Source organism: Tachypleus tridentatus, chromosome 12, assembly GCF_004210375.1.
Source record: "Tachypleus tridentatus isolate NWPU-2018 chromosome 12, ASM421037v1, whole genome shotgun sequence".
Lineage (NCBI taxonomy): Eukaryota > Metazoa > Arthropoda > Merostomata > Xiphosura > Limulidae > Tachypleus > Tachypleus tridentatus.
Window position 1 is genome coordinate 28,878,052 of NC_134836.1, and position 27,951 is coordinate 28,906,002.

Consider the following 27,951-nt stretch of genomic DNA (forward strand, 5'->3'; position numbering starts at 1 on the left):
TATTAACACAAACCTAGCTATTGATGATTTTACTTTAAGAATATTTTAATATGTTTTTGTCTCTCACGGGAATTTTTTCCAAGAACCTTACGTCCCTGATTAAAGATAGCTTCTTATGTTTAGTAGCTAACCAAAACAGGAAATATATTTTTTTCTGTATTTATGCACGAATCAGACTGACAGTATATGTATTCCCGGTCGTGCACCGCTGAGGTTTAAAATGAACAACGTTAATTCTGTGTAGTTTGTTGGGAGAAAAATCGTCACAACAAAAATGAAACCACAAAGAATTGTATGTTCTCTGGCATATGTACGTTAGTTAAGTCTCTGAGCTTCAGAGGTTAACGCTATCTCCTCAGGTTGCTCGAAGGAGAAGGATTTTTAAAAAATGTAATTTTGGAAGACTTAACCTGCATGTCAGATCAATTTACCTTGTTTCCGTCGCGTTCATGGAGGCGTGTCTTCCCCAACACACACCACAAAAGTGGGTTTTGTAAAAGCACTTCCATACTCTGTGCATTGATGTGCCAATCCTGAAGTCTGATACGACGCCCTTTTCTTTATATATATGTATGTGTGTGTGTATGTATATATATATAGCAACTACTCGCACTATCATTGTGAATGTATACAAAGTAACTTGGACGCTAGGGCGCAAGCAAACACTTAGTGTCCTCATACGTCGGCATACGGATCTCTTAAGCACTCCTTAAGTGTTTATTGTTGCAGAACGTGTTTCGAAAATACAACAAAAATTATTTACAGAATAGTGTGTTGAGGGTTATCATTCTGGTAGAGCTTAAGCAATGATTAAAGTTGACGTTAAAAGTTTGCAGAATGGATTCGGTTTTCATTTAGTCAGATACAAAAAAATGGAGAAAATATAACATCATAAACAAATGATAACACCAAAAACTTCTTTTTAACCATTCAACACGACATTTCAATTAGAGTAGTTTTTTCTCCGATGAGTTTTTAGTAATTATATGATAATTTTTTTTTTCAATAATAAGAGCAGTAATTTATAGTCTGGAATAATTTGAACTTCGGTAAAGGGATCAGTTATTGGCCTGAAATTATTTGAATTTCCGTAAGCAGACCGGTATTAAGTCTGGAATAACTTGAACTTCAGTGAGGGAATCAGTCATTAGTTTGGAGTGTTTTAAATTATAGTCAGGAGACCAGTAATTTATACTCTGGAGTAATTTGAACTTCGGTAAAGGGATCAGTCATTGGCCTGAAGTAAAGTGAACTTCAGTAAAGGGAACTGCATCTTTGGTGTTAAACTTAAGGAAGAAATATAAATCCTACAAATAATAAACGTTCAACAGTTGGGTGGCTTTGCCTTTTGAAAATGATTTGTAAGTGCCCTTTTTCAGTGAAGATTGTCATCAGAATAATATGAGTTTATAACGAAAAGTCTCAGCCCATTCTGATTCTGTTTTTAGTATGGCTATTCTTGAGTATAAAACTGCACAAAAAGCTATTTGTAAGGTATATTAGTATATATGTCCCAGAAATTTTTATATTTGGTATTAGTTTTTGAATCATAATTCAACAGTATAAGCATCCTATAAATGAATGCTTTAGTGATTAGACGTCTGTAGAAACATGTTGAAGTACGTAAAGACGGGGGTAGACGAGCGATTGCGACACATCAGTAGAGGTAGGAGTTTGTTTGTGAATTTCGCGCAAAGATACACGAGGGCTATCTGCGCTATCCGTCCCTAATTTAGCAGTGTAAGAATATAGGGAAGGCAGCTTGTCATCACCACCCATCGCCAACTCTTGGGCTACTCTTTTACCAACGAATAGTAGGATTGACTGTAACATTATAATACCCCCACGGCTGAAAGGGTGATCATGCTTGATGTGACGGGGATTCGAACCCGCGGCCCTCGGATTACGAGTCGAGCGCTTTAACCACCTGGCCACATGTTTTTTTTTATTATAATATTCTTATAAAACTGTGACATTTTAACGCTAAAAACTGCTTATATATAACCAGTTCTTACGGGAATCGATATCGTTCAATGTACCCTTATATTAAAGCTTTTAAAGTAGGAAACCGATCGCTCTTCAAGCAAAGTTATGTTGAAATCAAAAACTAAACAAAATGTGATGTTTAGTGCAAATTTTTTGAAGTGGACAACAGGTAACGCTCGTTGTGATTGTTTGTTTTGAATTTCGCGCAAAGCTACGCGAGGGCTATCTGCGCAAGCCGTCCCCAATTTACCAGTGTAAGACTAGAAGGGAGGTAGCTAGTCATCACCACCCACCGCCAACTCTTCGGCTAGTCTTTTACCAACGAATAATGGGATTGATTGTACATTATAACGCCCCCACGGCTGAAAGGGTGAGCATGTTTGGTGTGACGGGGATTCGAACCTGCGGTCCTCAGATTACGAGTCGAATGCTTTAACCCACCTGGCCATGCTGGGCACAAGTAGACGCATAAATATATTTGTTACCCTAAAGCTATTTTAAAATGCAATACACTAAATACAGAAACGAACAGACACCAAAACAGTATTGTTTTTCTTTTGTTTTTTCAGCCTCTGCATGGCATAATATTGATTAAAACAAAAAAAATACAAAAATATGAAGCGATACTTCTCCTAAGTATGATGAATAGTCAACCGACTAGCCGCAGTAACGTAATAATACTGCCCTTCAAATTTTCAACACTAATTTAACAAAAGTCCATTATATACATATTTTACAGACAATTATGAAAAAGTAGCATATTGAATGTAGAAAACCGCCTTTGAATCGCTATAGTTTATTTAATGTATAAAAGTGTATTCATCAACACTTGAATACTTCTTGAAAGTTATTTCAATACTACTTTTCATCTTCTGTGCTTATACTTAACATGTAGCACGTGTTCACAACATTTTAAGTTTTCCAGGAACTCTGTTTCGCGCATGAAGTGAATGAAAATCGTTCGTGATACTTTAAAATCTTAATGAATAGACGTTAATTGAGCTGTAGCTTCGAAACAGAATCTTGTTTAATTTTTGCTAAAAACTCTGATGAAATAAAGTGTCGCTGGATGAAAATTGCGCAAGGATCCCTTTTTATAATGCAACATTATATTACTCAACAATATTTCGTCATCAGGACTGTTCACGTTCATGGCGTGCATTATTGGAGGATGGTTAGTGGAGACACCAATGACGAATTTTTCATTGCGTTTCATTTATCACCCGAGTTGTCTCGAGGGGCTCATTTTTTACTACGTTAAATATTAATTGGATATATTTTAACGAGCTTCCACGAAAATTTCACAAAATGTTCAGGTCAAAGAGCTGAAGTTTAGGTTAAGAAAAAAAAAAATTTTAGTAACGATTAAAGAAATAGCAGAAAATCTAACAAAATATTTATTTTTATAATATTTCTTTCCGGATGTACCACCAGTGTTATTTAAATTCTGTTTAATGTTTACATGAATAATTCTGTTAATTACGTACGATTAGCTGTCACGTAGTTAATAACCTGAACTAAATTTAAGGTCGAGGGATTTTGTTTTGCCTTAAGACTTGGAATTCTGTTCAGCTTGTTAGTTTGTTTCAGAATATTCACGCAAAGTTTCACAAAGGTTCGTCTGCTAGTAACTATCGTCACATTTAAACTAATACAGGGAAGGCAGCTAGTCGACAGCACCTACCGTAAAAAACGACAACTGTTATGAAGCCGTAATAGAATGTGAAGCACAAATATGTATATATATATACGCCCCCCAGAAGTGCAGGGGTATGTTTGCGGTCTGACAATGCTGAAAACCGAGTTTAGATACCCGTGGTGGGCAAAACACAGATAGCCCATTGTGTAGTTTATACTTAATTCCAAACAAATAAATAAATATATATATATAATGCATGTGTTCTAAAGACAGGTAGTATGAGTATTAGAACTGAACTACAGAACAACGTTTCGACCTTCTTAGGTCATATTCAAGTCAGCAAAGAGAGTTTGGAACTGACTGTTGCTGAGCGCATTCTTAGGGACGACAGTTTAAACGGGTACAATATTCTAGGGAGCGTTGCAATTAGATGATAGGTTATCAACTAATATAGATATAAAGGTGTTTCTTTATACTTGTTTAATTTTGGTTTGAGTTCTTGCATTTGTTTGTGTTTGTTTCCCTACTTAGTATGAAGGTGTTTTTTTATGGTTGTGTTGATTTGAAGAGTTTAGAAACGTGCGAACGGTTTTCTTATGTTTTTTGAATCTATTTTCCATTTTTCTACTTGTTTTCTTTTTGTTTGTTTGTTTTTTGAAGTTCGCGCAAAGTTACACGAGGGCTATCTGCGTTATCCGTCCCTAATTTAGCAGTGTAAGACTAGAGGGAAGGCAGCTAGTCATCACCACACACCGCCAACTCGTGAGCTACTCTTTTACCAACGAATAGTGGGATTGACCATAACATTATAACACCCCCACGGTTGAAAGGGCAAGCATGTTTGGTGCGACGGGGAATCGAACCCGCGACCCTCAGATCAGGAATCGAACGCCTTAACCCGCCGGACCTCTACTTTCTTCTCCGACACAGAAGTCGTGGTAGTTATTGCATTGTATTTTGTAAATGATATTGGTGTCGTTTTGTCAGTTTAGTTTATACATAATATGGACTTTAGTTTTGTACCTCGTTTTTGAATAAATTTAGTGTTTACTGGAATGTTGTGTTTTGTTCTTAGTTTTTCCAAATGGTGATTATTTTTTCGCTAATATTGGAATATATACTTTGCAACAGTATAAGGTTTACAGCTTTACGTGTCTTTGAATTTATTATTGTTTGCTTGTTTTTTGTTTTGGTGTTTACTATGTTTCTGGTCGAGGTGTGCGTGTAATTTTTTCAACGGTTTTTGAAAGAAATTTGTTGATATTGATAAAGCATTGTTTTATTTTGTTGTTAATTTTATCGGGTGAACATGGCTTTATGGTTGTATTTATTTGTTTCCTTAACATGTTTAGTTTTTGTTTTATTTCATGGGCTGAGTCCCAGGGAATGTATAGTCAGTCCAACATGATTTTCTGTGAATTTCTCTTTTGAGTTATCTATCGGTTTTTTTGTGATCTTGAGGTTGAGAAATGTTATTTGGTTAGTTTTCCTGTGTTCACAGGTGAATTTAATGTTGGGATGTATAGAGTTAATGTTGTTTGTGTTCTGTATATGTGGATCCAGCAATTGTATTGTCAGTGTATCTGTACCAGTATAGTGGTGGGTGTAAGGTTGATTTGGTCGCTTGAGATTCAGTCTGTGTCATGAAAATGTTGGCTAGAACTGGAGACACGGGATTGTCCATATTAGACCATTTATTTGTAAGTAGTTTTGGTCATTGAACAGAAAGTTAATTTTGGTGGTAGTGAGTTCTGTAACAGTTGTTAATTTGTTGCTGGGGATTAGTGTTAATGGGTTGAGGTCTTGGATATAAGGCTCCATATATCTTACAGGCTTCTGTAGCTGGGATTTCTGCGAAAAGGCAGATTACATCAAAATTGGCCATTAAGGTTTTATGGCTTAGTTGATCAAGAATAGATTTAAAGTTAAAAGAGTCTTTGAAAAAGGATCCAGCTGATATTACATATCTATCTATCTATGTATGTGTGTGTACATCAACTAGATTTATGACAAATATATACTAAGTTTCTATGTGTAAACTTGGTGATCTACAGATGTATAATTTTTTAATCGATTGTAAAATTCTGACGTCACAAAGTGAAAGCTGACAAGTACCTCAACCACAACTACGCCTACCGTAATTCAACCTGCCGTAGAAGCTCTGGTGTGATGCAAAAGGGGTCGGCAGAACTGGTTATGACAGATGTAGTGCTGTCCACAAATCATGTATATATTTCTTTACTTTCGCCACTAAGTTTACAGAAATTACTAATGTAGCTTTGTTCCGTTGACGACGTATCCCAGTAAGCGAAAAGACTAGTTTCTGATTGACAGTAAAATTAATCTAGGTAACATTCATAACATATAAATACTTCGTTTTAAATAGAAATAAATACATAACGATGTTAATGAAATTGTAATATCTAAACGACTTAAATAAAAATGATATAAATTACACTGCCCTTGTTTGACTTGGTTCAGACCATTAGTTTTGCGGTTCGTGCAAGATGGTATAGAGTCCAGACCACTGGTGTATGAGAGTCATTTTCGAACCTGAGAATAATTTCAGATTCAAAAATAAAAACACTCTTTAACATATGTTTATTCTGTTTTGTAAATATATTGTACTACTCAAACCAGACGTTAACGTTTTTTTCAAATAAATTGAGTTAAACTAAACTAAAAATCGTGGCAGGTATTCCGATTTAACACTTAGTATCTGATGAAGAGATGCAAAACAGTCGAGGGCGCTCAGAAGAAACCTTCTTTTCGCCCTACTCGTGAAGTTAAATTTAACTGGCTAGTGATTAGTGATTAATGGCTAAACCTACAAGATTTAAAGTTAACGAGATTATGCTGCAATCTGGTGGCAAAGGTCCGTTTGTGGTCCGTGAGAGGCTAAATATTGACTTTATAAAAAAAAACACAAGAGGATAGGGATCTGTAGATCCAAAGACCTCGGAATTTGTTGTGGGGGGAAACGGGAGTACCCCGAGAAAGCCCACTTTCACGATCAGGGCGCCGAAAAATCTACCCTGACCATGCCCGGAAGTTGCTGAAACGGAAATCATGGTTAGTAAAGCTTTTAAATAAAACACAAAAACATGCACATCGGTAAAACACGAGTTAAGTCAACGATGGGTCAAAAGACCGGTCTAAGGCACCAGGAGAATAAAGGTAGGCTGTTCGTGGATATAAAACAGTGATAAATTCTATCTGTATCGATGAGTCGTTCAATTTCTGTCTGGAACGATTGGTATCTTCTTACGAATCTGGTTTCTGTCTTCTTGCTGAACGTGATGTTGATATATCTGTAATCTTAACGTGCGTGGGTTGAGTCTGGCATCAAGCTGTTTTCTTTGGTTTGGGTCGCTGCTGGAGAGTAACGTCAACGTTGGTCAGAGTACCTTTGTCTTTCTTCTTAGCATTAAGTGTAGAAATGCTGCTGGCAGTAGAGATAATGGGCATACATGGAGATGAAAAGCTTACTGGACAAGGGACACTCTAATTGACAAACTTGACATGTTGAAAAGTAGTTGGTCGACGTCGGGGACGCTCGGCACTAAAATGAAAATACTGTAGGGTGCATCCGTGGTTAAGTATGGAATCAGCTACCTGTTTATGATCGGTTATGACTTTAACAAAGTTAGTTGGTAATCCAGTGGTCTTGGAATGGATTCTGTGGGTTGCATGGAGTTTAGTGGAAGTTGTTGTTTCCAGATAATGTTGAATTTCAACTGGAGTTATAGACAAATGAACGTTCTTGATAAATACCGAGTATAAGCTACTGAAACATTTGGTAGGAGAGCACTGAACGTTGATACTTGCATTCCATGGTTTATATAGATAAGCGTGGCTCTTGAGTGTTGAAGGCTGCAGTAATATACCTCCTGCATTCCATGGTTTACATAGATAAGCGTGGTCTTTGAGTGTTGAAGGTTGCAGTAATATACCTCCTGGACGAAGGATTCTTGTTTTTCTTGGATCAACTGAGACGTTGGGTTTAAACTGGTCGATGAAGGCAATAATCTGACGAAGGGAGAAATCCAACGATAATCCGTCAAGAATTACCAGGGGTACTGATGATCTTGGTGTGGAAGGAACAAGAATTACTGGGGATACTGATGATCTGGGTGTAGAAGGAACAATAATTACTGGGGATACTGATGATCTGGGTGTAGAAGGAACATGAATTACTGGGGATACTGATGATCTGGGTGTAGAAGGAACAATAATTACTGGGGGTACTGATGATCTGGGTGTAGAAGGAACAAGAATTACTGGGGGTACTGATGATCTGGGTGTAGAAGGAACAAGAATTACCAGGGGTACAGATGATCTTGGTGTAGAAGAAAGCTTGTGTGAATAAATTGAGTTTTTAATGTTTATTCCATTATATTTTCTTGCAACAGGTTAAACAAGTGAAAAGAAGGTAAGTTGTTATCACTCCTTAAATTCCCTGTGGCCCAGCATGACACACTGTTATATTAGGAACGGTTAGCGCAGATAGCTCTTGTGTAGCTTAGCGCGAATTCAAAATAAACAAACAAATTCCTTATGCCTAGCTTACTGATTCATAACATACCGCGTCTCATCTTTGAACTAAAATACAAAAATAAATGTGTACTGAATATGATGAATTAAAAATGAATAGGAAACAGAAATATGGAGTAAATAATTCTGGAATTTAAAAATAAAATGATTTAAGTAAATCAAGATCTGAACTTATGAAGTTTTTACATTAATATTCAAAACGAAATTAGGAACTTGAAATTGAATAAAGTTTTATTATAGAAACTTAGCTTAGACACCACACAGTGTTACATTACTTGTAACAATCTAATTAATTTGACTGAAGAACATGTCTTTTCATACTTATAAGCAATAATACATCAGGCATTTAACAAAAGAGCACTTCCTAATACATTTATAATGTAAAAGTTTAAAAGAGAGTTTCCTCATTTTTAGATCCTATAAAACTTTTTAATAACGTGACCTCTTCATTTCAAATTTAAATTATTCAGAGAATCTCCAAATTAGAATCTATCTTGTCTCATAGGAAATAGGTTTCTAGACTCGTGAAGTATAAATCCAATGCTTGGAACTCGGGTTCGATACTCCTGATGGTGCTGAATATGTTTCGTGCATGAAATTCACTTTGTAGGCATAGTCTGTCAATACTTCTGTTATCTTTCCATGTATGGCATCTTTCCGTTATTTCATTTTAACCATAAAGTACAAAGTAATTCTTAATTAGTTCTCTGTAGTTCATATCTGTCTCTCGTTTGTTTTGTTTTTCCACTTCAGCTAAGCCTTTATCTGAAACTTTCTTTGAGAGTTTTACAATGACTCTTCTTAACTGTACAATAAATAACAAATCCAAAGAATATACATTTAAAGCAATTTAAGTCCTTTAGAGCATAATTAATATATTAGATTACAAGAATAAATACAAATTAATTAAATTTATCACGTAATAAATATAAGTTTAAATAATAAAAGATGATAGAGAGTTAGAATTGGCATGTAAAAGCAAGTATATATTATGTCTTTAATAACATTATTTAAAAAAAACAATATTTAATCAGTCTTGATTGAATTTTTCCAGTTCTGTTCATCTCCATAACTACATCAGAGTATGGAGGTAAGTAATATTTTATAGGTTTACTTACTATACTGCCTAACCTAACAATGAATGAAGCAGTGACTTGGAAAATTAAGAGCCAAACTCATTTCTCTGTTCCTAACAAATTATACCAGCTATTAAGTTATATATAATGTTCAGTTTAAAGAAGCGTGGAGGTAATATGATAAAAAAGTGTTTCTCTCTAAATTCAGATAAACTACAACAATTACTACAAAGAGAAACCAAAATAGCTGACTCTAGCTCTCGTGTGTTTCATCTGAATGACTAACAGCACAACTTTTCGGATGTTTTAGCAGTTAAAAGTGTAACTCGTGGAGCTAACATCGGAACCATAAACACCACTTCATTAGAAATAGCAAATCATTTAATTAAAATATATATATATATATTTGAGGACATTTTGAATGTAGTTCCCAGTAGCGTATGTAAGGTTAAAGTAATTACATAAACGTTGCTATAAGAAATTTTACATCAAAGGACATGGTCACTTGGTGATGGTTACATGCCATTGGAGTAACCAATTTATGATTTAGTAAATTTTAGTACATTAGAACAAAATGTATAGCAAAAACCTTCTGCAAGAAAATATTTATTTAAAAGCAATTATTAACTACGTCTAGCAACATTTTTTAAAAAATATTTTTAAAATTAGAAAAACAGATCACGTGAACTGTCTCTGTACTCGAAAATCTGTGAATTTGTCGTATCCCATCCGGCCTAATAAGCTTTGGTGTTAAGCTCATATTATTCATTGATTTCATTCTTAAGTTTATATAATTAATACTTTTTGATATCCAGGTTTTGGTGTGTTTGTGAAACTTCGTATGAGGTATCCCCCAGGAGGATAAATTAAATGTACCTTTAAGTTAAAATATTGTAAAAGAAAGCATTGTTCAAAAATGTGCGAGCGTTTTGGTAACCAGCATAGATTGCAATCATTGAAAATTATTACAAATCAAGTTTTACGGGTTTTTTTCCCATTTGAAATTCTTGGGTATCGTGTTTGTTTGAGAACAAAATCACATTATGCTATCTGTTGTGTCCACTACGGAGAATCGAATCCCGTATTTCATCGTTGGATTACTTCTGCCCCCTCGGGGAACATTTCTGGGATTCAACTTACATTTTATATTCTAACATATCAAGGCACATTTAAGAAAAACTTATTTTGTCACGAATATGTGCTTTCATCAACATTTCATGAAACGAATTATGATGTCGTGGTTATTGTGAAGCAAGGATGAATCACGTGAATTTCGTGAATTAATTGAGTGAGCGTTTAGTTTTACTAGGTGTTTGTTTACATAAGAATTATAAAAACAAAAGTTCAATTTTGGTGTGTTTTCTTTCATATATCTTCCCAAATTTACTATAAAAACAAATTTGCAAAGCCGAATCTGAGGCGTTTTTTTTTTTATAATATCAGGTGTTTAGGCCTTATTGAACAGTACGTGTTCCTGCATGTGTATGAATTTATAAAAGTACAAACTATACTAATGCAGAGGTACTAGTTTTGCATCTGATCCAGCACATCATGAGCTGTACTTTCGCTGCACCGTGCACAAGCATGTGTTAAAATACGTTACCTGTAAAGCTCAGGCTACTTCTACGCTATGCGTCGATTTAAAATTTCAAATGCTGTCTCGTTTTTTAACATGAACTTGCTTTTGTCTCCGCTGAAATCAGCAAATAATAATAACAAAATACAGTTTTCAGTCTCCTACTGATGTAATATTAACACTAGAATTAAAAAGTTATTTTTAACGTATGTTATGAAATACGCTTTTTATCTATCATTTGAAAAACTCAAGTGCAACAGTTTAGGCAAATTAATTTAATATATTAAAACTTAGCAGCCTTTTGATGTGAAATACTCATGTATTTTTCTATCAGTGTATTTTATATACTAATATTTATTATATATTAGTAGGGCCCCCGCTGGTACAGCGGTATGTCCATGGATTTACAACGTTAAAATCAGGGATTCGATTCCCTTCGTTGGGCTCAGCAGATAGCCCCATGTGGCTTTGCTATAAGAAAACACACATTTCTATATTAGTAGGCCTAGCATGGCCTAGTGATTAAGGCGCTTGATTCGCAATCTGAGGGCCAAGAACTCGAAATCTGTCACCGAACATGCTCACCCTTTCAGACTTAACATTATATAATAAAGGTCAATCCCACTTTTCGTTGGTAAAAAGTGGCCCAAGCGTTTACGGCGTATGGTGTTGACTAGTTGCCTCTCCTCTAACTTATCAGTTCTAAATTATGGATAGGTAGCGCAGAATATCCCTGGAGTAGCTTTACTCGAATTTCAAAAAATAAAAATATAGTAGGAAGTTTTATATATTTTAGTGTGTTATTTTTACCTTTTTTTTTCTTTTAACAGAGTCACAGGCAAGCCTTACACGTCTCTTTTTCTTTTATTTTTGCGGTTCTAGTAATACCCTAATTTGTCTTTGTATTGGATCAAATGTCAGCTGTAAACACATAATCGTATCCACTGTAATATGCTCAATAATTGGTTTGGTTCGTTTTGAATTTCGCGCAACGCTACACGAGGTATATTTGCGCTAGCCGTCCCTAATTTAGCAGTTAAGACTAGAGAAAAGGCAGCTAGTCATTGCTACCCACTGCCAACGTTTGGGCTACTCTTTTACCAACGAATAGTTGACTCGTAATGTGAGAGTCTTGGGTTCGAATTCCAGTCACGCGAAAAAGTTCGCCTTTTCAGTCGTGGATATAATGTGACGGTATTTCAGGTAAGACTATAACTATCCCTGCTACTTGATGATGACAAAAGATTATTGAAACATTTGAAATTAAGTTTTTTTCACTACCCATTCGAGCCGTCTGTAAACTTTATTCACTAAAAAAACTGGATTCCTTGTCATCATATTTGAGTGAATTATTGTGATCGTATCTGTATGCATTTACTCTGGCCATTGTGTCGTTGAATATAACGGCTCAAGTATGGCCGAGTAGTTAGAATTTCGGGCTGCTGTCCAAGGCTCACGTTGCGATCTGCTGAACATGTTCTGCACTTTCGGTTATCACAATTGTAACACTTGTATTCGCAGAGCTGGTCAAAGCCTTTGTGGTGACAGTAAGCACCGCAGGCTACTTGCCTGTGCTTTGGTCAGTATTTCCCAATTAGGGTTGATTAATCCTCTATTCTAGATGTATTCGACTTCAACCGTTTGGTCTGCATGTGCATAAGGTGTTATTTATGTAAAAATATCTGTTCCAAATCTTGATTAATTTAAGTGTTAAAATATATGAAATGGACAAAGAAAGCAGGAAGATGATGTTTTAAAAAGTGTCAATTTCGCCCTCTTGGTGCCAAAATCATCCAATTTTAAGAACATTTCCAAAGTGAGATTTAACTTTCACGACTTAATTACAATAGGTGTGTGTGTCAACAGTTATAATATAACCAGTCATTATTGTGTCAAGTGAAGATGGTATTTGGTTTTTCATGTTTGCCTTATGCAAATTTATTTTTGAACTTAATATTGATCAAATTAGTGACTGACTGACCAATAACTGAAGTAATTAAATTCACAATATACGTATAACATTGTATCACGTCAGATATCAATAAATATAACAAAAATATGTTTATCTATCATATTAAGTATTGTGTGCTATTTCTAGTGGTATAAAATGTTTTTGAGTACTATTTCTTTCTGTGTTATTCCATCCAGTGTTATAAGTTAGTGTTGATACCATACTATACTGTCTGTATTGTACTTCAAATAGACTTTGACTGTAGTTAACTATGTTAATGAATACATCAATATAAAGGAGTAGGAATTTCAAAATTCAGTGCGAAAAACAATATTCTTAATATTTCAAACATTGTGTAGGTAGGTGTAAAAACAATAATATTGGAAATGACATAAACTCTATGCAGTTACTCAGTTGTAAGAAAAACAGTATAGGGAATGATACATTGTACAGTTAGCAAGCCTAGAATAATATGAGTTATAACAATCGATTAAATAAGCCCAGATTTGTACATATGGAACTGTAAAAATCTACTTAGTTCTGTTTCGTGTGTTAATACGCGAGAGTACCGGCGAAGGGTACACTAATGTTATATTTATGAAGTTTGTTTTTTTGTTAAATAACTACAGTTCGAGTTTTATAACCAAGTGTGTCGATGTAACAGGCTCTTGTAATATTATGTTTACGACACGACAGTTTGTTGTGTGTATGTTTATAATTATATTTACCACGTGACAGTATTGTTGTAATTTATTTATAATTGCTATTTGCAGAACAGTAACAGAAACATTGTAACAAGTTGTATGTTTGTTGATAAGCACAGAGCTGCACAATGGACTATCACTGCTGTGCAAACTGCGCGTATCGAAACCAAGATTTCAGCACAGTAACCTTCATCCGTTGAGGCGCCAGTGAAAGGGTGACGTTATAACCAAGGTGTAAGTTTGCTTTGAAAGAGAGAAAAAAATAACAAAAACAAATGCCGGTATTATGATGGTACTGTATTTTCATTTCCTGAAATCTAATTAGCATACTCCTAAGCTGTGTGAAGTATTCAATGCTGGTGAATATTTTGTATTCGCTTTATATATTAAATATCGTATTTGGTATGAACAAAAGTATTTCTTAAAAACTTATTGTATCTCTCGAAGTGGAAAATATTGTCATTTCTCGTTTGTCACATGTTTTGCAATGCTTCTCGAACATGTTTACTTCCTTATTTCAAAGAAAGAAAAATTTGACTGAATATTTTCGTGGAACCAGACTGGTTATTTTGTATTCCGTCTTAATTTCGTTCCAGTTAGACTTACAGTTGCGAAACGGAAGTCATGCGTGGTTGCGCGATTACAGTGAGAAGTGGGTCAAAGCCATTTAATCTTAACATATGTTTTCTACCTCTCCATGGGCCTAGGCTATATAGTCAAACAAGGTATTTTTTTCATTAAGTAATATATGCTGTTTTCAATAATATAACAATGTTATGTGGTTATTCGTGTGTTAATAGCGACTACTTCATAATAAGTAAAATCGTAAAATTATACATGGTACGAATGTCAATTGCACTGGGTTTCAGTTAGTTAATACGTAGATAGATAAAGTTTTATTTTTCTCAGTGTGGCCGGTGTATCGAAAACTGTTTTAAGTAAACGTTCCAGGCAGTGGATGTTACGTGAAAAATTTATAAATTTACTCATAATTTGGAGAGCAAATTTCATGTTGTCATGGTCACACATTCTTATGTTTAGACGCTTTATTTTTCACTGTGTTTTGAGTGTGGATACCTGTATAAAATATACAGAAATCACACGTTACTTGGATAACAGGATGTGCTACTTTTCTGTTGCAATGGTCACAGACTGTCACCTATGAACATTTCTGTTAGTGGATAATCTATTATATGGAGACGAAAACCATCTGTCTGTCATGCTGTACCTCTGTCGTTGCGGTACCAATCGACATACAACGGCGATTTCTGTCGCGACAAGCAAGTTTGTTGTTTTAGAATTCTTCTTTGGGTATATAATTAGAGTTTAGGATACGGTGACGAAATATACACGCTTAGTGTATGGGGAAAACAACAACCAAAAGAAAGGAAATATACTCGATCCTTTTTAAAAGAAGTATATAAATATATATACATGCTGTTCACCGTTAATTCTGTAACAGTGTGATAATGTTTAATGGAATGATATCAAAATGACACAATGACAAAGGAAAAAATATTTTAAAAAATTCAAGGAGAAACTTAATCGAAATGCGTATGTTCTCTCCAAATGTATCACAGAACGGCTGGTATGTGTGATAACACTTTTATTGATAAGCAGGTTAACAAAGAGAGTTTGCAACTGAGCATTGCAGGACACGACTTAGGGACGAGAGTATAAACGGGTAACGGATTGTAGGGGGCGTTGCAGTTAGATGTTAGGCTATTAATCAGTAGAGGTATAAAAGGTATTTCTTTATATTGGTTTAATTTTACTTTTTGTTGTAGTAAAAAGTAGGGCTTCTTTGATTTTGCGTTTGTTTATATTTGCTTCCCTACTTAGTATGTGGGAGGTTTCTATGGTTATGTTGTGTTTTATTTGATATGCAGTGTTCAAAAACGTGTGAAGGTGTTTTTTTTGTTCTTTGAATCTTATTTACATTTTTCTGCTTGTTTCTCCAATATAGAAGTCGTGGGAGTTATTGCATTGTATTTTATAAATTATGTTAGTGTTATGTTTGTCAGTGTAGTTTTTACATAGTATAGACTTTAGTTTTATACCTGGTTTTTGAATAAACTTGGTGTTTACCACAATGTTGTGTTTTGTTATAAGTTTTTCCAAATGTTGGTTATTTTTTCGCTGATTTTGGGAACATATGGTATGCAGAAGTATAAAGTTTTGTAGTTTGTTGTATCTTGGGATTTATTGTTGTTTGTTCATTGTTGGTCTAGGTGTGTGAGTATAATTTTTTTCCACGATTTTTTGAGGAAATTTGTTGATGTTGATGAAGTGTTGTTTTATTTTGTTGATTTCATCGTTAATTTTATCGGGTGACCATAGCTTTGTGGCTGTGTTTATTTGGTTTCTTAACATTTTGAGTTTTTGTTTTGTTTCATGTGCTGAGTTCCAGGGAATGTGTAATCCAATATGAGTGTTTTTCTGTGGATTTCTGTTTCGAATTGTGTATCGGATTTTGTGATCTTAAGGTTGAGAAATGGTATTTGGTAAGTTTTCCTGTGTTCACAGGTGAACTTAATGTTGGGGTATATCGAGTTAACGTGATCGAAGAAACTAAATGTGTGTTCTGTAGATGTGAATTCAGCAATTGTATCATCAACATACTTGTACCAGTATAGTGGTGGGTGTAAGGCTGAATCGATCGCTTGATATTCTGTCCAAATGTTCGAGGTTTTCTTTCATTCTTTGTCTTTTCGATAGTATTCCTTACTGAAAAGTTATTTAGGCACTATTTCTTTCTGTGTTATCCCATCCAGTGTTATTATTTCAGATTTTAATGCAAATTATTTGTCTTACTGACAGCTGCTAGCTATTGCACCAAATTTATCCTGTTCAGGTCTACTTCCAAACCATAAAACCCATGCAAAACACCAAGACAACTTTGCATTCCGAAAAGAAAGTAGGCCAGTGACCAGAGAAGGTCAAACGTGTCGGTCACGAAGGTTCAACAAACACGTAAACAGAAATAGTTAGCGGGAATAAACCAGTCGTGACCTTCATAAGATGCCTGTTTCGAATGGTCATAGTGGATTCTTAAGACTTACTGCAGGCTACGAAAACACCTTACTTTACCAAATGTTGGTAAAGGGAATATTTTATATGACGAATGTCAAACGATCTGCCATCTTTACCGATTATCACTCTCAGATATTTGAATCTCTAACTGGATAATGTTATCCTTGAATGGTTCTTAAAAGGCGGCCCACATCAAGCCCTATTCGTGGCCCGAAATATGGCTAGATATTTTAAACTGTATTTGAGAATTTATATATTTCCCAACAAGCTCTTGCCAGGTGGGTTAAGGCACTCGACTCGTAATCCGAGGGCCGCTGGTTCGAATCCCCGTCGCACCAAACATGCTTGCCCCTTCAGCCGTGGGGACGTTATAATGTTATGGTCAATCCCACTATTCGTTGGTAAAAGAGTAGCCCAAGAGTTGGCGGTGGGTGGTGATGACTAGCTGCCTTCTCTCTAGTCTTACACTGCTAAATTAGTGAAGACTAGTGCAGATATCCCTCGAGCATCTTTGCGCGAAATTCAAACCAAACCAAACAACCCAACAAGCTCACACTTAGCCTTTACTTTATGGTAATCTGAAGTGGCCCAGTGTGGAAGAAAACTGAGTGTACTGTTAATGTTTATGTCAAATGAAAATATGAGATTTCTTACTTAATATTCGTAACGGCTAGGATAACAAGAAATAATGTTTCTTATTTCTTTTATAAGACGCGAAACTGGAATAAAACTGAAACCCGTGTTGTTTGTTGCTATATGAAAACTAAACTAGAATTTTTATCCCTTTCTCAAGTTAAACAGTTCGTTAGAGTAATTGATTATTTTTACTTCCTTTCTGCATGTGATAATAGAAGTAACTGGGTAACTACACACTGGACAATGAGACACCTAAAAATGAGGAAGTAAGATAGTTAGATACCTAATAATTTTATAAGGGTGTTAAAACTTCACAACATACTTAGAGAACGAACTTACTAATTCGCAACGTATTTGTCCGGTCACCCTGCAGGTCTTATAATTGAGTAATTAAACTGGTGATATAATAAACCTAAATCTATTTAGGTCAAATAATTGAGTAGATTTAGAATTTTAATAAAATAGACCTAGATCTGTACAGTTCATGTAATGAAGTAAATGAAATTGGTAATGTAGTAAGTCTACATATATATATTGGTCATATAATGGAGAACATTTAATAAATTGATAATATATTAACTTGTGGTGTCTTTTGTTTCTTTTGTTATTACGCACAACGCTACACAAACGGCTATCTGTGTTTTGCTCACCACGGGTATTGAAGCTCGGTTTCTAGCAGTATATGTCCGTAGACATACCACAGCGCCACTGGGGGGAGGAAGGCTGGTGTCTTTGTGCATCGGACATATCCATTATAATTATTGTTGTATTTTGTGAGAAACAAACGGTGTTTAAATGTCTCACTTCATAATTCTTTTAGGTGTCTTGTTGTCCGATGTTTAGTTACCCTCGATTCGATAGAAGGAGAAATTCACAAACAATTCTCTTTAACTTTCAGAAATTTTTGTTTTCAAATCTGCTTCCCAGAAAGCCACGTCCATGTCTACGCATAAGTATATATTCATAGTCCTTACACTTAGTTTGTGAAAACCCAAGTAATCACTTCGTATAATGCGGATATGGTTTGTTTTCGAAATAAATAATTTAGTTGTAGAATAATTAGCATAATTATTATCTCGTCGTAAACAAGCATTTAGTGTAACCTATTTTTCTTTGTTTGTACCTTTCTTATGGCGGTTCTGTTGCGTCTAGACTTTTGTTCGATTGTTTCTTTGTCGTAATATCATTATTCAACTAAAATTCAAGAATATATTGTAGGCAGTTTAGTCCTCACGAACCCGTTAATATCGAAGTATATGTATATCAAATTTTCAGTAATGCAAACTGGAAGCGTATTAAACACTTTAAAAATAACATATTTTTAGAGGATTTTTCAAAGAAACTGAATTTGGATTTATATGTATACGAGCGAAAAATACAGGTATTTAAAATGTAAAGATAATTGGATGGAACTAACGTCGTTGCGTAGTTTCCAATTTGCTCGGAATAATTGAGCTTCTGCGCATTTAATGCATTTTCAATGTATGTACTTTAATAAATTACAAATGATAGAATGTTTTTGAGGTCGTGCTTCTGTTTTTAATTAATAACCGAGTTTCACCTCTCCTGCGAATTCATCCATCCGAACTAAAAATAAAACAGAAATTAAAACCGGTTCATAGCGTAACAGGTTCACGATAGACATCAGTTAGAACTGATAATACAGGATCTATCTGTTGGACCTGGATAACGGGTAATGAAAGAGTTATCAGATAGAGGGAGCTGTAATATTGATACGTAACTCGATTGAAGCTGTTCACAGAAGGTCACCGGCGTTTACTTATACCAGCTTGTAAAGCGCATGCTCTGAATATTAGTCAGTATCGTGGTCTGTAAAGCTGGCTTTAAATGATGAATTATGGTGAAACTGAGTCTTGGTGTTTTTTCACACTTTATTAATATTGAACTGTGAATAATTAAAGGGGAATTTCAGTCGTCTTATAAGGAAACATCTTAATTATTTCTTTAATATGTCCGTATTAAACAGTGGCGAATAATTTAGGCAACTCTGTCTTTTACTGCAATGCGAAAAAAAATACCCTTAACAATACAAACATTTGCTCACCAACCTTTTTTATCCAACCTTCTCGACTAGTTGCATTTTTTTTACGGATAAAGATGTACTATATTAAGTTATAGACGACGGTATAGAGAATAATACAAACATTGTACAGGTAGATGTGAAAACAACAATACTGGAAATGATATAAACTTCACGTAGGTGCTCGGTTGTAAGAACAGCAGTATAGGGAATGACGCATTGTGCACTTAACGAGGCTATAAGTAATGAGTTATGGTAGTTAATTAAATGAGCACACATTTGTACATATGGACATTTTTATGGGTTTGGTTGTGGCTTAATGATTAGCGCGTCCATATCGTGAATCTAAAAGTTCACGGCTTACGTTGCTTGGTGTCAAAAACACATTCTGTATTATGTAATGGTGGTTGCTTTTTAAGAGTCTACGGATTTACAACGCTAAAATCAGGTTTTCGATTCCCCTCGGTGGGCTCAGCAGACAGCCCGATGTGGCTTTGCTATAAGAAAACACACACATGCACTTTTTAAGAAGTGACAGTGTAATCCCACTGTTCAATCAAATAAGAATGCCTCGAGAGTTGGTGACAGGTACTATGAACTAGCTGGCTTCGTTTTGTTCTATCTGCTTAAAACTGAGGACGGCTTTGCCCAAATATCCTGTGTAGATTTTCGCGAAAACTGAAAACAGATCAAACGTGTTTTATGCTATTGGATATTCAGCTCGGGCAATTGAAAAAAACAAAACGATTCGTGTTTGTGATTCAGGTTCTGCTAACAAGTTCTTAAGCCTTATTAAAGTGTGTGTTTATGTTTTTAGCCGCGACATAGCGGCTCATACTTGTGTTTTTTAAGTACAAATTTTTTGCTCATAGCTCCGTCATCTCTTGACGGATTGAGATCTAATTATAGTTTTGGATTCAAAAGGTGAAATTCTCTCCATCGGACAATTTGACCACGTTCAAGGTTTCATATATTAATTTATCCTAATCCTGCCTAAAATAATACAACTGAATTGGGTGCAGGAGCACAAAATATAGCTAATAACAAGGAAGCGATAAAAGGTCTGTTGGATTAATTTACTCTAACCTTGTCTAAAAGAATCTCAAGTGTCACGACTATTGAGGATTCCCTCTTGTTTTTTTTTATAGCAAAACCATATCGGGCTATGTGCTGTGTCCACCAAAGGGAAAATAATCCCTGATTTTAGCGTTGTAAGTACATAGGTTTACCGCTGCCTCACCGGAGTACTCTTAATGAAGTAAACGAGTGTAATTTACTCGCAGAAATTGCAAGATTCAAAATCTTCCTCATGATTTACAAAAGCTCTGATCGAAGCCCCCACTCCGTTCTCCTGAATGAATTCTACAGCTATCCTAAGGGTAGTCCTTAACCGAACAAGAAACTCATTGAACAACTACTCATTGTATATAAGCACACGTGCCTGCTATTTTTATGAGTAAAGTATGAACATATTTTCAAACATGGTGCTCTTATCATTCCGAAAAGGGAGAGACAGACAAAATCTGATGCCAGATTCGGGTTCGGCGACCATGAAAACCTACGCCTACTTAGACCTCCAACATGCGTGGATGAATTTCAAGGCGAATTTAACCCCCTTCCTTAAAACAAGGACTAGGCTATACAGATAAGGACACCCTACATCCCCCAAGGCCACCCCGATTCCGCATGACAACATCTTTGGCTGTGCTATCTCCAGAACGGTGGGTAAGGAGTAAGTTTGCATACAGACAAACACACAACGTGAATTAACACGAAATACTAACCAGATAATACTGCTTCAACAGTCTTTTTTATCCAGCCTTCTCGACTAGTTGCTTTTTTTTACAAATACAGATGTACTATATTAAGTTTAGTTTTCATGGTACGTAAGTAGATGGCGTGTTCCTTATTGTTCTATTACTACTATGGATAACAAGCATATCGTGCATGAAAAACTGGCTCTTTACTTACGTAAAAACACTGTTTAGTATTACTTTCAAAAATGGCATATATTGTTGATGTCACTTCAGAATTTATTGCAGCGGAATACACTACAATAGGTTAGAAAGTTTATGGATTATGTCTGCCTGGTGTGTAAAAGCTGAGACTATCTTCTGAACGTCATCCACACTTACTTACGTGTTAGTTATATACACACCACTTAAGAACTGAAAATGCTATTCCTTTTCTGGTAAGTGTTGGAAAGTTTATAGACTTCTTTTTCCTGGTGGGTTTCGCTGCAAATCTAGCTAATTCCAAACTTAGTATTATGACTCATTTAAATTTTGGCATAGTTAGATATAGGGCTGGAGAACTGTAGTATTTGATGTTTATCACCTCTTTATTTATCATGCTAGAACCAAAGTGCCAAGCGCGTTTCTACGACAACAAATTGTCAACCTCGAATTCTGGATCAGGTAAAATAACCGCTAGGCATATCCTGCCGCTCACCAGTGGCATAACGGCATGTCTGCGGACTTACAACGCTAGAAACCGGATTTTGATACCCGTGGTGAGCGGAGCCCACTGTATAGCTTTGTGCTTGAATTCAAACAAACAAACACACCCTGCCCGCAAGTTTCATAAGCACTGAACATCTTGTGTGTATTAGTTTGTCACGTTTTCCTTGGGTGCTCATTACTGTCCTACGTACTTATGTAGGTGGGTTTACAGAGTTACAACGCTTAGATTCCAGGCTCGATTTGCGTAGTGGAAAAAGTAAAACAATAAACAAAAAAAAACTTTGTAGCTTTACGCTAAAACAAAACAAAAATTAGTACAAACTATCTTGTCCACGTTATGAGGAATCAACAACATGGTTATCATCTTTTGTCCAAAAGAAAAACTGTAAATATAAGAGAACCTTATCTTAGCACAAACGTTTACTGTAAGCCGTCTCATATTGTCTTGAGAATAAATTCAAATACATTTTTTAAGAAATTAGTGAATTCCAGACTTTTCCCATCTTCCTTACAGTTTTCCAGCACAATTTTTCCAAGCTTGGTTCCATAACTCAAAAGCATAAAATTTTATAGCAATTCCAACACAAGCATTATCCTAGAACATTCCGAATTAACCTGACTTGCATCTGTCATCAGAAGACTAATAAGACATGCGACTTTAACCTGTTTTTAAGCTATTGTGAGTGAGAAACCTCCCCACATTATTGACATCTTGAATATTTATTATGACAGTGAAATTTGGATTCAAAGATGCAATGTTCGAGTCTCGAAGCGTTCTTAAAAACGCTCTGTAATTCAGTCGTGGCAGTTGCAGGTACTCCTGACTAGTTGGTCTCTCTCTGGTCAAAACTTCAAATGAGATGCAACTATATCTGGACTTTGGGGTCTTCTGACCTCCAGTAACGTCAAAATGACAGGGGCTCATTGATTGATAAAAACCAAAAGGCAGTTTTCAAGGATCATGAAGCAAGCTATATTTTTGGGATAGAGGGTTAGGGTAAACTGTAATTCATATAAGGTAAAAAAACAAACATATATGTTATTCCTATTAATTTTGTGTTCTAACCACTTTTAAAATCTAAAAATATATTATTAACTTTGTACGCAAGAATTTGATATAGTTTTAAAAGGTAGAATCAACTTTCCCCTTCCCAGTAATTCGCAGTAAACAAGGTGTGTCACGAGTACTTGCAGTAGTTACTGACTGAGAAAAAAAAGAATACTTAATGGGACATTAGGGCAAGAAAACAAGGGCTTGTGGGTTCACCCAGACATCTCCTGTGCGCGTCACTTCAGACTGCTTGATTTCTGTTTCATATAAGGTAACATTAAGTTTTATAGCCCAAAATGTTACTACCAAACAGTAATTAAAGTCTGGGTATTACGTCTTGAATGTCTATGTTAATATTAAAGAAAGCTTTGTCACATTTGAAGTTTTAAAAATTGATTAGATTGATACACTAAACTGCATATACTATTTCATGTTTATACGCTTGTGAAATTGTTTGAGGTCCATAATTAGAATCAAAATAATAAAATGACACTACGACAACAGAGGTTCAAACCTGTGTACTTGATTAAACGTTTAAAATGTAGTTTCTCTTAAGATACATTCCACTTGCCCTGACTGTAAACGAGGCTATTTTGAGTCAACGAAAGGACGCCTGAAGCAACGTAGGAATAAGACACCAAACAACCTTAACTTTCAAGTGCTATGCTCCGTGTTTTAAGGGTGTGAGACAATGTGTCATTTAGAATATTTTAAAAGCTTAGCTCAAGCAGAAGGATGCTCTTTCGTATAAGAGTATTCGTTTATCAACAAGCTGAGCTTAAAAGGCTTAACAGTTATTTTGTTGTTTAACAACTTGTCACAAAATTAAAAGACGGCCACGAGTAAAATAAACACTATGTGTAAAAATGTTTGTTGCTATAGTCACCAGTAAAGATCGGTGTACATTTGACAAGTATCATCAGTGTCTGTAGTGTTTCTTAATTGTGAATAAACATTTTTTTTTTAAACAAACAGCACCAACATATGAACACATTTTCTGTTCCAAGTGTAATGATTAGTTGCGTATGATATAAGTTTGTTCTGTTCGTTGAAGTGCGGATTTACTTGATTCAACATGTATGTATACTTGGAAATAATTTCGTGTCTCTTCAAAAGTTCCATATCAAACATTACAGGTTCACAGTTCGCGGTACGTGTACACTCGCCCTGAACTGAGATGGAGTATTGTAGGCAGAACCTCATGTACAGTCAATAGTGTACACACTATACATCATACACACTATACATCATACACACTATACATCATACATCATACACACTGTACATCATACACACATCATACACACTGTACATCATACAGATGGCAGGCACTGGCATCAAGCGCGTAAGGCGTGCGACTCGTAATCACTATACATCATGCGAGGGTCGCGGGTCATCGCGCCCGCGTCGTGCTAAATCATGCTCGCCCTCGCCAGCCGTGGGGCGTATAATGTGACATCGTCAATCCCATCTTTTCGTTGGTCATAAAAGAGTAGCGCCATCATAGAGTTGGCGGTGGGTGGTGATGACTAGCTGCCTCATACACACTATACATCCCTCTACGCTGTCTTACACTGCATCTACACGCTACACATCAATTAGGGACGGCTAGCACATCATAGCCCTCGTCATACGGTAGCTTTGTGCGAAATTCCAAACAAACAAACAAACAATACATCATACACACTAATTTGCCTTGAACTCACGTGGAATATCATGCACAGAAGTAAAATCATTTGCAATCACCAATACACACGAATTTGCCTTGAACTCACGTGGAACATCATACACAAAAGTAAGTTCATGTGCATTCCACGATGCACGCTATACATTAAACACGTGAACTCACCTTTATGTGGCATGTCGAAATCGAAATATAAATTATATAATTGAGAAAATAACTTCATATCTCAGGAAAATAACATCCCTCAGGTGATCATTCTTCTCTAAATGTTAGTACTAAGTTGAGCATTGAGGTGTCATCTTTAATTTATCGTTTGAAATACTATAAAAACATGCATAGTCCGGCAAAGCAGTTGCTATCACTAAAACCTAAAGGAATAACTAACATCACAATAACGTTACGAAATCATTGCACAAGATGAAAAATATTTCCACCTTAATAGCTATATAAAATATTTCATTTGAAAATTTACTGACATCACTGATGTTTAGGAACCTGGAGAAAATAAACGTACATGACAGAAAGTAAAACTGGAACTTCACGTTATTACTTAACTAATTTTTGATATGTTGAAAAATAGTAGAGGTTTTGCTGTATGCTGTTTAGCTTAATCATTACAAGTGTTGTTTTTTTTTCTCGTTTTATTCGTGTGCTTTTCAAATGCAGACTCAGTTCTCTATAATTTTATTTATTCGTTTCTCAATCTCACTGTTACATATCTTTTAGGCACATCTTATTCTGCTAAACGCGAACGTTAACTCTGTAAGTTTCATCTGTGGTCGGTTGTAATCTGTTCGTTTAAGTTCAGTAAAGCGGTCAACCGGTACTCTGTCATATCGGGACATTACAATATTACAATTAACACTACATATTACATCTGATGCATAAAGATATTTACGTAGTTAATTTTTTGTTTGTTTCTTTTCTATGGCCTGTTTTATAACTCACAGTTTTGTATATGGTTTAGTGAGAAACAAACAACTGTTCAAGAGACCCGATAATGCAAACTTTCGTAAAGTTGACCTCTCTCCGTCAGCCATCAAATTGCAGATAAAAATAATAACACGAACGCTTTCAGAAAGCGGTAAAATGGAAGTGGGGTGTGGGTGTTGCATATTAACTACAGATTTAAACTGTGGGATCCGTTTAGGCTTTTAAAGATATTTTTCCAAATAAACCTTTTAATTGATTAAATTGTTTTCGTATCGGTTCGTTAGTTTGTTTGTCACAGAGTCCCTAATAATTTTGCTTATGGACGCATTCATTACTGTGCTTGCTACAGAGTCCTCAAATATTCTTGTTTTTGGACCCATTCATTTCTTTGTTTGGTACAGGGTCCCAAATAATCTTCTTTATGGACCCATTCATTACCCTGTTTACAACAGAATCCCTAATAATTTGCGAGTACCACAAACGTATCAAATAAAATACTATAAATACTGTAGTTAATAACATTAATGGTTACTAGGGTTCAATATTTATTTTATATTTAAAGTGAGTGATTTCATCCATTATTGTTTGGTCGGTTCTTTATAGCAAATATTGTAGCCAGGGGTTAAATTGGGGGTGAAACAGTTCAGAGATCTGCCTGTTGAGGAGTTGAGCCATTAGCGCTCCTCGTCTCCTGAATGGAATGTCAAAATGGATCGATCACAAGAGGGAATTCCACCTTTTGTAAAATCCCAGGCTAGCTGCTGAGTGTAATAAACAAAAACAAAATTACCTCAATACGGTGCACCATTTTGGACCCTACCGGTAATGAACCGCACTAATAAAATATTTGTGTGCTTCTACTAGAAATTTAAGAACTATGATTGTACTACGTATACATATTACTTATGAAAAAAAATTAATGAGCTGTCTTTGAAAGTAACGTTATGGTGCCCACATGGGGGATCTTATAATTAGACAAACTTTTATTTATAAGAAAGTCTATTTAAAGTTGGAAATTAATTGCTGCTCATAGAATTTTGGAGAATAAATAAATTTTAACGGAGGTAAACCATCGAACATTATAGTACAAAATGCTCTCACAAGAGGGATGTCTCTGATCTAATAATATACACTTATACTTGCATATCTTAGACGCTTGTAAACTTCGCCTGTTCAATTATTTTTACATTTCTTTTCGTCACACTGTAGTATCAACACCTAGGCTCGTGACTTACTAAATTGCACGTTTCTCGAATTAGGAGTTTTACGTTGTAGGTAATTGTATTTTAGTTTTGTTTTCTTCCACTTATTAGGTATAAATATTCTTTTAAGGTTAATGGGAAATTGTAAATTATTACGTACAAAATCGGAAATAATAAAGAGAGGCATGTGTTTCCCAGGATAATTCTTTTTATAGTTATAATTGTTTTATGACTGAGAATTAACTGTATTTTTTTTTAAGTTTCTTTATTTATCTTGCAAAAGAAGTCACATTTTGGAAAGAGAGTTTCGTGTTTCGTTATATAAATGCTGTTTTAATTCGGAGAGAGCCCACAGCTTTTCTGTTCCCCTTGCAAACCAATTGTAAATGGATTGATATTTCTGGTTGTAGCCTTTCTGGTTTTGTACAATACTTCTAGACGTTCCACTGTGGCTCAGGTAAGTTATTATCTTCCTGTTACTGCTTAACACGACCTGTGGCAGATCATTGTGTGTTATTATTATAGAGGTGTAGTCCTTCCCTGTAGAATTCTGTAGATGTAAATAGCCTAGCATCACCCCAAACATTTTTACATGATTGCATTCATGACTTCATAAAGAATTATTAGGGAACCAATCCTAGACCATTTTAAAACAGGTTCGGACAATGTTATACTATTTTCGCCACTCTCATGGATGAGATGACTCAAATCATATCCAAAACACACTTTTAATAGAACACTGTCAAATGCAAGTCATTTTGTTAAAATAAATAATAAAAACAAGATAATTTCTATTGTTCGTCGCCCAGTTTCAACGTCTTAAGCACTCTAAGAGCCAGGACCTCACATGCACGGCACGACTGTAATGGGTGACTAACCAGACGCGATTTAACTGTACAGTCTTGTAGTAATGGAGCTTTCTTCGCAAATTGGATGTCCTGATCTGCATATCTGAGTGCTCATTAAAGTCCAGGGTGAAGAATGTAATTACATATATGTCATTAAAATGGACGAAAAGACATTATTTGAGGCAGCCAAACCGATGTACCACATGAGTATATCATTCAGTTATCCATTACTTCAATGCATTATCCATAATGAATTTGAATATGATGTATTTTTTCTACTCAGTAATGCAACATCAAAGAACCCATTCGACCTTGTTGGTTCTTAACTTCTATCCTTTTAAGATCTTGACTACTTGATGTCTTTGGCAGTTACTGACAATTATAAACTTGAGGCAGCAGCACTTCATAGGATTTGTATGCAAGTTAATTTGATAGAGAGTCTATTACCACCTAGTAACATGATATAACTATGCTTTTGGTAATATACTGTATGACTGGTATTCTTGTGATCAACAGATATTATTAAAGTAAGATATGCATAGCTCTCGCTTGCTAATATATATTTTTTATCTGCT

At 35.3% G+C, this 27,951-nt stretch overlaps 1 protein-coding gene across 9 annotated transcripts in view; it reads left to right on the plus strand.

Moving 5' to 3' along the window:
* LOC143235440 (uncharacterized) overlaps positions 1–27,951 on the plus strand; it is a 203,066-nt gene that overhangs the window by 28,101 nt on the left and 147,014 nt on the right. For 4 of the 9 annotated variants that reach the window (XR_013019190.1, XM_076473610.1, XM_076473601.1 and 1 more), the window contains exon 2: positions 9,234–9,269. The exons of 3 other annotated variants lie outside the window; for them this stretch is intronic. The gene's annotated coding sequence lies outside the window, so the exon portion shown is untranslated. Of the gene's footprint in view, positions 1–9,233; positions 9,270–14,082; positions 14,212–27,951 lie in introns of those variants that run through there. 2 more of the 9 variants (XM_076473603.1, XM_076473608.1) reach the window with 2 other exon arrangements.